This window comes from Sminthopsis crassicaudata, chromosome 5 (genome assembly GCF_048593235.1).
Source record: "Sminthopsis crassicaudata isolate SCR6 chromosome 5, ASM4859323v1, whole genome shotgun sequence".
Classification (NCBI taxonomy): Eukaryota; Metazoa; Chordata; class Mammalia; order Dasyuromorphia; family Dasyuridae; genus Sminthopsis; species Sminthopsis crassicaudata.
The window spans coordinates 201060300-201072041 of NC_133621.1; the positions used below are offsets into that span (position 1 = coordinate 201060300).

General features: G+C 36.2%; 1 long non-coding RNA gene across 1 annotated transcript; it reads right to left on the reverse strand.

The window, feature by feature from the left end:
• Nucleotides 1–628: 628 nt before the first annotated feature.
• Nucleotides 629–11347, reverse strand: LOC141543746 (uncharacterized). The gene is made up of 3 exons (XR_012482510.1): nt 11219–11347; nt 10637–10699; nt 629–2364 (listed from the first exon to the last, which is right to left on the reverse strand). It is a non-coding gene; the product is annotated as an uncharacterized LOC141543746 (long non-coding RNA).
• Nucleotides 11348–11742: the final 395 nt, after the last annotated feature.

The window sequence follows — 11742 nt, forward strand, 5'->3', positions numbered from 1 at the left end:
GATCCTGATCTTAGAGGAAGCAAAAGCAAAAATAGATCTAATTAAAAGCAATAAGGAAGGAAACTACATCTTGCTAAAGGGTATCATAGATAATGAAATATCAATACTGAATATATATATATATATTGCCCTGTATTGGCAAAATTGTACAAAGTCCTCATCTACCATCCTTCCAATGACTCATTAAGTTGTTTAACTTCTTCACCCTTATAAGTTCCTTGAGACTATTAATAGCATAAGCTTGAGGCACAATTACCTACCATGGTATGGTTTCCAGTTCTCAAACTTACCCCATACCTATTCTTGTAGCTCTGATCTCAGAAGCATTCAACACAATTTTCCAGTAAGACTTCTGGATTGATGACTGTATTTCTCACGACTAGTCTACTGGATCCTGCCTCTATTTGTACCAACACTTTTTATTTATGTTGTTGCTAATTTTAGAAGCTCTCCCTTTCCCTAAAGAGAATGATTCTTAAAAACCAAGAGCTCCATGTCTAGTTGCTGAATGCTGAATTTACTATAATGTTCTTTATATTGATATCAAGATTTTCTAAGACTTAATAATAGCTGAGAATGTTCACCTCAGTGTTATCTTTACCCTCCATTTAACCTTGGGGTCCTTTCTCCAAATACAACTCAAAGGATTGTGACCTTAGTCTTCCTTTATGATCACCCTATTTCTTAATTTTCCACTATTTCCTGTTTAATGTTTTTCCCCTGACTTTAGACATGAAGTTTTCCTTCATTCCAATCCAGTTATAGTGACTAATGCCAAATGTTCTGGATAGAGATGACTCAATACAATTTAGTGGTTCAACCTCAGATTGGGGAATGAAATGATTCAATGATCTTAGGCTTCTGAACACTTAATTAAAAAAGAAGTTTATCTAATAATACCATAGAAGGTATACTCATTAAGAGTTCAGCATTTTTTTTTTAATAGTCCCAGTTTCCATGTCTCCATGATTTTGGGCATGTCTGGTAAGAAGGGTATGTTATCTTACCTCTTAGGCTTATCTTTTTATGCTCTAGATCAGCAAAGTCAAATTTAACTAGAAGTAGGGCCATTTAAATTTACATAAAGATTCCCCTCCCAATTTCAATACATATTTATTTTAAAAACATGTATTAACATTGTCTATGTTGTATTATACTTTTATTTCATTAAATAGTTCTCAATTATCTCATAATCTTGTTGGTGTAGTGTGCTTGATACCTTTGTTTTAGATGATAAGAAAGTCATTGCAATGGCCCAAACTCTGGATTCTGGGGTAATCAATTCTTTTAGGGAAAAATTAGACCAGTCTACATGACAATAGGCTTAGAATACAGTGTTTCTGACACACATTTTACCACTTTCCACCAAAGCGATGATACTAACATTTATATAGTGCTTTAAGTTTTGCAAAGATCTTTATGCAGCACGGTTTTGAGATTCAATACCCCTTGTGTGTATTTCCCTCACCCACTTGTTGCTAGTCCATTTTCCTTATTTATTCTGGGTTCTCAGGCAATTTACTGGTAGGGCAGACTTTTTTTGCTATTTCCATATTAGTTGAAATTGGAACATTTTTCTCAATAATTATTATTCTTTTAATCATCTGGAGAAACTTCATTTCCCACAAATACTTTTTCAGCTTTGTTTCCATATTGAATTCCCAAAATTGCTGGGTATAACATTATCAAAAGCATAGAAAACAATAAAAGAAAAAGCATTCTATTATTTATAGCATATCAGATATGAGAAATATCATAGCCAAAATCATTTCTAACTTTCACCACAATTGCTGGCTTTTCAATTCTCAAACCCACAATTTAATTCTTTTGGAATACCAATTAAATTCTTTTCTCAAAAACTCTTTTTCTCAACATAATGGAGGAAGAGGTTACCAATAGAATCCTTTAGTCTACTATGGAATGTTGAATCTCTTCTTTGATCACTTCTGGAGAAGCATTTGGTTCAACTCTGAAGACTTGGTGCTTTAGTAGGACCTTTGAACGGATACCTCAGTATTCTTTGTTCCATTACAGTAGTATTTGGGAGGAGTGATATACTAGTTTAAAAGGAGAGAGAACTTATATAACTCACTCTGTACTTTTGACTTTCCGAAGTGGCAAGTTGCTCTCCTTTGTTAGTCTTTGAAGCTATGGCAGGACAGTCCCTGGCAGCAGCCTCTTTTTCTTTGTATTTTCTTTCCTCAATTTAAGTGACTGATCCATGACACTGAGAGGCAGTCTTGTGAATCTGAAAGATTGGAGCTTCTGAGTTCTTCAGTCAGCACTAACTAGAAGTAGAAAGAGTTCCATCCTTTATAACTTTCCAGAAACACAGGTATTTGAAGGAGTTGTTCAGAACTGAGACTGCAGAAATGAGATAAAAAGTAAAATTATGATTTTAGAAGTGTCAGAAATACTGCATGTTTTAGGCTTTTAAGCATAACCTCTGGCACATATACTAGCACCCTATTTTTTCTCTGGTCTGACTTATTTACTTTAAACTTTCATATATGCAGGTCTGAGTTTCCAAAAGATCATCCACCTCTATGCAGCTGTTAGTCAACATTCCCAGGTTTCGAAGAGTAAAACTGTTGAAGTAGGATTGTGGGAGAGACACTGTCTTATAACTAGCCACTATAATTCCTCAACTTCCATGAGTTATTCTCACTTATATAAAGCGAATCACTATGATGCCATTAACATTTCCTTTCCCTCTAAGGAATTTGGCATGTTTTATTTTTTAAAATAAATGAATTTGATCAATTTTAACTATTAAAAAGTCTTTGAAGAGTTCCACACAGTTATTTTAAAACTTAAAAATACCATGGGATTAAGAGCACTTTGGTGGGAGGAGGGGAGAAGATAGAAAGAAAGAGAATATGAAGAGAAATGAAAAATAGGGAATAGTAGATAATCAGACCAAGTTTATTTTTTTTCTTTTCCCTTTTCCTTCCTTTTTTCTTTTCTTTTTTTTTGATGAAATCCATTTTTTCTCAGTGATGAAGCAAGCAATCCTTATTAATTTTTCCAGAGTCTACAGAGTTGTTTAATTGATTACTTTATAAATTTTAATTTTTAAGCTTCAGTGATAGTCTTGTATGTACAATTAAGATCAGGAACCACAAATAGACTTGGTTACATCCTATAGAGCTTGTATAATACCAGCAATCTAAAGTTTGGAAAGAAGCACTCAAGTATCTGGAGCCTTAGTAACAAAAGTTATTCCCACCAAGCCCAGAAGAAGAAATTGCTTTGGGGAAGGAGGAATAAGGGAGGAGAAAAGTCTCAGCATTTACTTTTGTTTTAGCCTCTTCCACTTCTCCCTGCAGCTTTCTTGACCAGAGAAAGACTTTGTAAACTTTGGCTGAAAGTTTTGGATTTTTTAAAAATTGATTTAATAGTAGCATTGACTGAATAGCAAATATTGGCTGAACTAGTAGAGAAATAGAAGCATGTCTGCATAAATCCAAGATAAAGCAGAAACAAAGAGGAAAGGCAATTCAGTGACTGAAAAATCTAGCAAAAAAGCTGCACTGCACCTAAGACTTCCAGCAACCAAAATTCAGCCACTCAACAAATATGTATTAAACTCAGTTTTCAAGGTATCATGCTAAGTGCTGGGAATTCAAAGGAAGGAAAAATAAGGTCTCTTAATCTCAAGTACTTCACAATTTATTGGGAGGAAAACATATAAAGAACTATAGTAATAATAAGAGATATATAGTAAATAGAAGAAAATCTGAGAGACAAGGAATTAATGGAGGAAGCGGGGAGGTGGAAACTGAAAACTTCAGAAGGTAAGATTTGAGCTGAGTTTTTTTATGCTTTAAATTTTTTTTATTCTAAACAAATACCAAAAAGAGCACTTTTATATTCATCACAGAACACAAAAATAGCACAGCATATGAAGCCATGAATCTTCTTTTCATACCACTTCATTTGCCTTTTTTTCTTAATAAAAAAGTATATAATAAATTCCACATGTTATTTTCAAAACTGTACTGTTTGTGCTTGCTTCTGAATTTCTCTTTTTTGATCATTTAAAAAAAAAGTGTTTCAATGGCCCTATTAATTTTTAACATGGTTGTTTTAACCCTTAATATCACTCAAACACTTATAACAAATAAGCATAGTGAAGAAAATAAATTCACTGAATATCCAGCTCCAAAAATTCATGCTTTTTTCTGCTTCTTGAGTCCATTTACTTCTGTGATCTTGGGTGGGACCCCAGTCAACTAGAAGAGCTTTGTTTAGAGGGTAAACAGAATCTAACCTAGGTGAATTCTTGCCCTTAGAGATAAGCTCATATCTTTGAACCCTCTATTGGGGTTTAAGATGACCCAACTTTTGAAGGAGAAAACCAACCAAAGTGGGTCTGAGTAGAGATGGATTCCTTTGTCCAGATTGCTAGAGGCAGCTGGGTCTCATGATCAAACCATGTTCTCTCCTAGAGTTGCAGGCTTCAGCTCATCTCCTCATTTGGAAGTCTACCCCTCATTAATTGTTCACCAATCAGGGTGGATTTCTACTTGTTTGTGGGCATGGGGGAGGTGATAAACGCATCTCTTTTTTTTTTCCCCAAAGCATTTAAGCATTTGGTAATCTCCATAGTTTTCTCTTTGATTACTGAGAGAAGCCAATGACCATCAATTTATTGAATATCAGCTTATCTAATAAATAAATTGTTAATTACCCAGAAACTCTATCTCTTGGGCTTTTTATTGTCTCAGTCTATTCTAGACACTTAGTCATAGTCAACTAGCCTTTATTAAGTGCCTACTATGAGCCAGGCATTATACTAAGCACTAGGGAAGCAACGAAAAGAAAAAGAAAAGAAAAACAAAGTCTCTCCAAGCCTGTACTCATCCTGCTGGTCATTTCTTACAGAACAATAATATTCCATAACATTCATATACCACAATTTACCCAACCATTCTCCACCTGATGGGCATCCCTTCAATTTCCAGTTTCTTGCCTCTACAAAAAGGGCTGCCACAAACATTTTTGCATATGTGAGTCCCTTTCCTTCCTTAAAGATCTCTTTGGGATATAAGCCCAGTAGTAACACTGCTGGATCAAAAGGTATGCACAGTTTGATAACTTTTTGAGTTCCAAATTGCTCTCCAGAATGCTTAGATGTATTCACAACTCCACCAACAATGCATCAGTGTCCCAGTTTTCCCACATCTGAGGAGGTAGTACTTTCAAGGGGATTTCAAAGAAGCCAGAGAAGGCAAAAATAAACAGGGGAGACCTGCATATAGAGGTCTGCCTTTCTACCTCTAACAATTGTGTGGCTTGACATCTAAAGGAGAATTAGACCTTGAGGAGATGAGAAAAAGATGTGAGGATGTTGGCTCCAAGTGTCTTTCAAATTTGAGCTTGCAAGCTCCTGTGTCCGGGTGCTCTGTTGAACAAGAACCGCTGCTTGATGAGGCAATGGCCAGAGATGTCCAAAGGCCTGGGAATCAGTGATCTCTGAGGGAGAGATTACAAGTGAGGATTGCCAGGTCCTGCAAGGGAAGGTTCAACAGCCTTGTTAAGAGATGGGAAAGCAGGAATGCCTAATGGGTCAGGGTATAAGTTTTCCCGGGGATTGTGCCCGGTGACACAGCTGTAGTATATAAGCTAGAGAGCCAGACAGGTGGATGTGGATAGAGTCTTAAAACAGGGCTTTAAGTGTCAGAACATTCAAAAGGTCCTTTGAAAGGATGAGAGACATTGGCAAGGTCTAACCTTAGTACTTTGGAGAGGGCTGTAATATTTATGTCTTGCAGGTCCTGGTGGGAAGGCTGCTGGATTTCAGAAGGATTCCAGAAATACCTGCCACTTGCCCAACCTGAAATCACCTTAGACCTGATCTTGACATTTGGTACCCGATGGTGCTGCTGCTGCCTACAAGTCACTAAAGTCTTCAGTCTGGACCCCATTGGGTAGGGTCAGCTACACACCCTTGTAAGCCTGAAATAGTTATAGAAAATGAGACCTTTGTCCCTTTGCCACAGATGAATCTCGAACATACTTCCCTTCTCATCCCTTTTATTGCCTCTTTGCACTTTTTAACTTCAACTCTATGTTTATATGTAGATGTAATTTTATATTTTTAATATCAAAGCCACTAAACAGAAAGGGGTATGTTAGGGACTTTCCTTCTGAGAATTGCCATGTATGCCATGTCAGCTGGTAGGGTGCTCCCAGGAGATAGAAAGGGGCTTGGCCTCTGAGGCAGGGGGTTATATCTTACAAGTGTTTCCTTGAGGTAAGGGGTGTGTCCTCTTGCTAGATTTTTTCTTAGGATGCAGCACTAACTCCAGGTGTCTCCCTTCTTCAGATCCTCCTGTGCAGTGCTGAGTGAGTTAGATACAGGGTAATCCCAGAGGAGAGTAAATATAAATGGCCAGCTTTGCCACAAGCAGGAGAAGGATGTAGAGAGAAGTAGAGAAAGGCAGAGATGCAGAGAAATTCAGGGATGCAGAGAGACTTAGAGACATACTCTTGCTCTTGCTTTCTGCTAACCCCTGCTAAGATTACCAATAAAGAAAGGTTGTTTGGCAGTTTAACATCAGTCTTGTCTCCATGTCTATTGGAGAAGATTGATATATATGGCCTGGCAATCAGTTACCCCTTGGAATGGGAGGTTACAAAATAGAGAGGGAGAAGTGTAGCCTATATATTATACTCAGAGAAGGGTATTTGGAATTATTTAATGTGGAGATGGTACATTTATGGATAATGGCAAGATCAAGGGTATGATCATCTTTGCATGTGACTGAGGCGGGGGTAGAAGAATAGGTCTTGGGAAGTAAGTTGAGAAACTGAGAGGTTACAATAAAAATTTGAGGGGGAATCAATATATATGTTGAAATCCCCTAGTCTGACAGAAGCAGTTGGGAAAGAAAGAAAAAGTGTGAGTCATGTATCAAACTCAGTGAGGAAGAAAGATGAATGCTCTAGAAGTCTATGGACAATTAAGTGACAGAAATTAATATTGTGAATCTCAAAGAAGGAGAAATTATTACTGAATGATGGAGATAGGAAAAGGACCAGGAAGTGACTTTGGATCGCAAAGAGTATTCCAACTCACCAACCTCAACCAGTGAACCAAAGGAAATAAGTGAAGGTACAACTAGTTCTAGAAAGGGTGGTCAGGAAGCTGTGTCAAGGGGAGGGGAGGAGGTGGTGAGGAAAGCCAGGTTTTAGTAATACTTTTAAGATGAAAGGGAGGAAAAGATATAGAATAAAGATTGTTGCCTGGGGAATAGGTATTCCAGAGAGCACTGTGGAAGGGAAAGTTGGTGTTTGGAACTTTGGGATGGAAGAGTTAAGGGAAATGGGAAATAAGAAATCAAGTACTGGAAGATGGGTAATGAGGTTTGGATGAGAACCCATAGGAGTTCAAAATCAATGATCAGGTGTTAATCACTGAGTGAAAGTCAACACTTTTCTTCCAAAATGATGGGTTGCAATGTGAGATCAAAGAAAGAGAAAAGGAACCTTTGTGTACAAAAGTATTTAAAACAGCTCTTTTGTAGTATCTCCAAACTGGAAATCAAAGGACTTTTTTTCTATTGGGGAATGGCTAATTTATAGTGTATAAACATAATGGAGTATGATTATGTAATAAGAAAACATGAAATGGACAGTTTCAAAGGAAACTGGGAAGATTTCTTTAAATTGATGTAGAGTGAAGTGAGAAATGGAAGAACAATGATAGAAACACTCTAAATAAAAGAACCTTTGAAAGACTTTAGAATACTGATCTATGTACTGATAAACCATGAGTATAGAAGAGTGAAGCTGAAACATACTACTCATCACCTTCCAGAGAGTGGTTAAACTCAAAATATAGAGAGAGATATACATTTTCATACATGGTCAATGTGGGAATCTATTTTCCTGGACTATGTATGTTTATGAAAAGGTTTTCTTCCTCTTTTTACCTTTTTATTGCTCAAATTGAATGGGGAGATAATTTTTTTATTTGTTTGTTTGTTTGTTTGTTTGCAATTATTATCTCTATCACTAGCTGACACCCTCCCCCCTCATAGAAGCCCTTCCATGTAACAAGTACAATCAAGAAAAGTATATACACACATTAGCCTATTTTCTGAAAATATCCCTCTTTCTATAACTCTAGTTCATGTCTTTTCTCGGAGGCCAACTATTTTTTATGACAAAGAATTAAAAACATTAAAAAAAAATTTTAAAGGAAAAAACATACTTAACACATTAAAATAGCAGTCAGTTAGATGGCACATTGGCTAGAGAGCCAGACCTGGAGTCAAGTCAGGAAGTTATTAGCTTCATTACCCTGCACAAGTCACTTAACCCTATTTGCCTCAGGATTCTCACCTATAAAATGAACTGGAGAAGCAAATGGTAAGCCACTCCAGTATTCTTGCTAAGAAAATGCTAAATGTCACTAAGAGTCAGACATGACTGAACTATGTGTTATTACACATTAAAAATCTGACTTCTTATGTAATGTTCTATATTAAAATTTTCCACTTCTGCAAAAAGGAGGTAAGTGCCTCTTACTTCTTTGGTCACTATAATTTCACAATATTTAGTTTTAAATAAAATATTTAAACATTTAGTTCCCTCCCTCCCATTTATATTATTGTAGTCTACTGTCTCTATATTTGTGTGTGTGCACGTGTGTATATATTTCTGTTTCTATTTCATATATCTTTCTATTCTTGTTTTTGTTATACTCCTCATTTCTTACAACATAGTAATATTTTATTACAGTAATAAACCACAACTTGTACTTGTTGATGCGAGAGTATATCTTTTGTTTCTATTATTTTCAAAGAAAAGAGTTGTTAAAATATTTTGGTGTATATTGGGCCTTTTTTTATATCATTGAGGTATATACCTAGCATTGAGATCTTTGGGATAAAGAATATGAGCATTTTAGTCACTTTCTTAACATAATTCCAAATTTCTTTGTAGAATGACTGGACCAATTCACAACTTCATCAGTAGCATTCCACTACTATTTCAACATTTACTATTGCAATATTTTGTTATTTTTCCTGATTTGTTGGATGGTTGCTGAGCTAAAAGCTCAGAGTTGTTTTGATTTCCATTTTTATTACTATTAGTGATTTGGAGCATTCTTTTTATAGTTATTAAGAGCTTATGTATTTTTTATCTTATTTATCAATTAATTATTTTTGGTTTTATAAATTTGTTAGTTGCCAATACTTTTATCAGAGACATTTGATACATACATTTTTCCTCTTTTTCTTCTATTTTTAGTTGTATTTTTCCCTGAAAAAGCTTTTCAATTTCATGCAATTGAAATAATTTATTTTACATTTTGTAATGATCTCTCTTCCTTGTTCTGTTAGGAATTTACTCCCTAGCTACAGCTGTTTTCCAGCTGATTTTTAAAATTTGAAACTTATTTGGTTCTCTTCATTTTTTATGATATAACCTTTAATATTGAAGTCATATATCCATTATAAGTCTATTTTGGTGTATCTCATAATATGTTTGCTCTAAACCTAATTTCTACCAGAAAGCTTTCTAGTTTTCCTTGTCTTTTTTTTTTTTAATAGGAAATGCTTTCCTAGGTGAATTATGTTTTCCTATTTGCAGAATACTGAGTAGCAGAGCTCAAATATTCCTAATTTCTTGTTTTCCAATCTGCTTCACTTGTCTTTTCTATTTTTTAAGCAGCATCAAATGATTTTGATGAGTACTATTTCATAATATAATTTGAAACTGAGAGGTGTTCTTCATTCATTTTATATGCTAGATTTTCTGTTCTTATAAAATGAATGTTGCTATTATTTCATATAGCCCTATAAAATATCCCCTTGATACTTTGATTGGTCTAGTAATAAATAATATGCTTCAAAGTGCTTTGAAAATTGCAAAGTCATTCTATAGATGCTAGGTTTTTTTTTTTAAGAAATCCCTTAGTTCAATTCCCTAACTTTGTACTTAAGGAAACTGAAGCTAATAAAATGGAATTCACAAAACTAAAAAGTGATAGAACCTGGATGCAAATCTAGGCCTTCTAATTCCAAGTGGACTCAAAATCTGGGATTTTCCCACTGCATCATGCTCCTACATGAATGATTCTAACTGAAATATTGGTAGTTTTTTTGAGGAATAGATTTGGAATCAAGGGCCCTAGGTCTATTTACTGATGATCTGTGTGACTTTAGGCAAGTCTTAATTCCTATTTCCTCATTTTTAAATTGAAGAAGTTAGACTAAGTTTTCCTCCAAATTTTTGGTCCTTTAAAACTAGAGTACTGGATTATGGTTTCAGTTCTTCATTTTGCTTTTAGTCAGCAAATAGCTGTTACATTATCAAGAAACACAACCTGCTTCCTTGAAATAAAAGGTAGGTTGTTATTTGTTTACACTCCTTCCTTCCTATTTTTGAAGAATAGTAAGTAGATCTGAACCAGACAGTTGCTCTGAAATGAAGAAGTTTCTTTCAAATGCTATCTAAAATACTCAGCTAGAATTTCCTGTCTCCATCTTAGGAAATCATACCAAAAAACTGGCTCTTATAAGTGAGTTTTTTATAAATTCCAAAAGGTTGTCCCTGAAAAATAAAAAAGAGCAATTTAATGGCAGGAAGTATCAATCATTTACAAAAGCTGTCTACTTACGTGAACGAACTTTTTATCAGCTCTTCTGTCAAGGGGCATGTAATGTTCCTGACCACACAGCCTCTGGAGGGTTGAAGAGCAGGGGAGGAATGTTAGGCCCAGCATTGACCAGAGTCTTGTCCAATCATCCTGCCATCACGATGAGTGCAATAACTAAATCCCTGGACGCCAATTTCCCCCACCATTTACTGGCAGACAGAGATATCGGTGGGTCATTTGGAAAAGGGATGACCAAGGATAGTAAACTAGTAAAGCAGGTTCTCCAAAAGATGCCCTGATGCTTCATTTTCTCAATCACTTAAAGCTATCAGAAACCATGTAGTTGGCGCACCAAATATCTGCTTTTTGCTGTTCCAATTTTTCTCTCTGACCACCCTCATACTCTTATTCCACAGTGCAATTTCCAGCTCAGTTTCCTGCAGGGAGCAGTAGCCTTCCCTACCTCAGCTTACCACCTCCTCCCATTTCCTTCATTTCCACACAACCTTACCACTCTGCTCCCCACCCCACCCCGCTTCTTCATCAAATTCCCGAGCTCTGGCCCTGGCCAAGCCTGTGCAATAGTTTCTCTTAAAGCATTACCAGGCTCCCCTGAGAATCATTGGCAGGTGCTCAGGGAAAAAGGCACATCCTCCTTTGCAACCTTGTTGTACTAAAAAGATACAAATCGAGCACATTGTCTTTTCCCTTTCTCAGTCTTTGCAGATGTTCAGACTCCTGCAGCAGCAACACCTTTCTGGGAGAAAGGGAAGGAAGCAGGAGCTTTAGCAGCAGTGCCACCGTGTGATGAATTCAGTTCAGTGACTTTGGACTTGGGTTATTTTGAGCCGGGAAAGATGATGTGTGAAAACCAGGAAGAGAAACAATGGACTGAATTTTCTTGTTCAATCCCTATTAAAACGTACATGGCAATTGATTCTGGGGGAGAAGATCTAAAAGATCAAGAAAACCAGCATCCACGTCAGTTAATCTTAACTGCGGAACCAGTTAAGTGGAGGAATGAGTGTGTGGAACCGATGCTCTGGCTTCTTGGTTGGGTGAGATTTCTGGTGCAATCTGCCCCGGAGAGGAAGAGATAAGCTTAGAGCTGTTTAGAGCCAGAACGT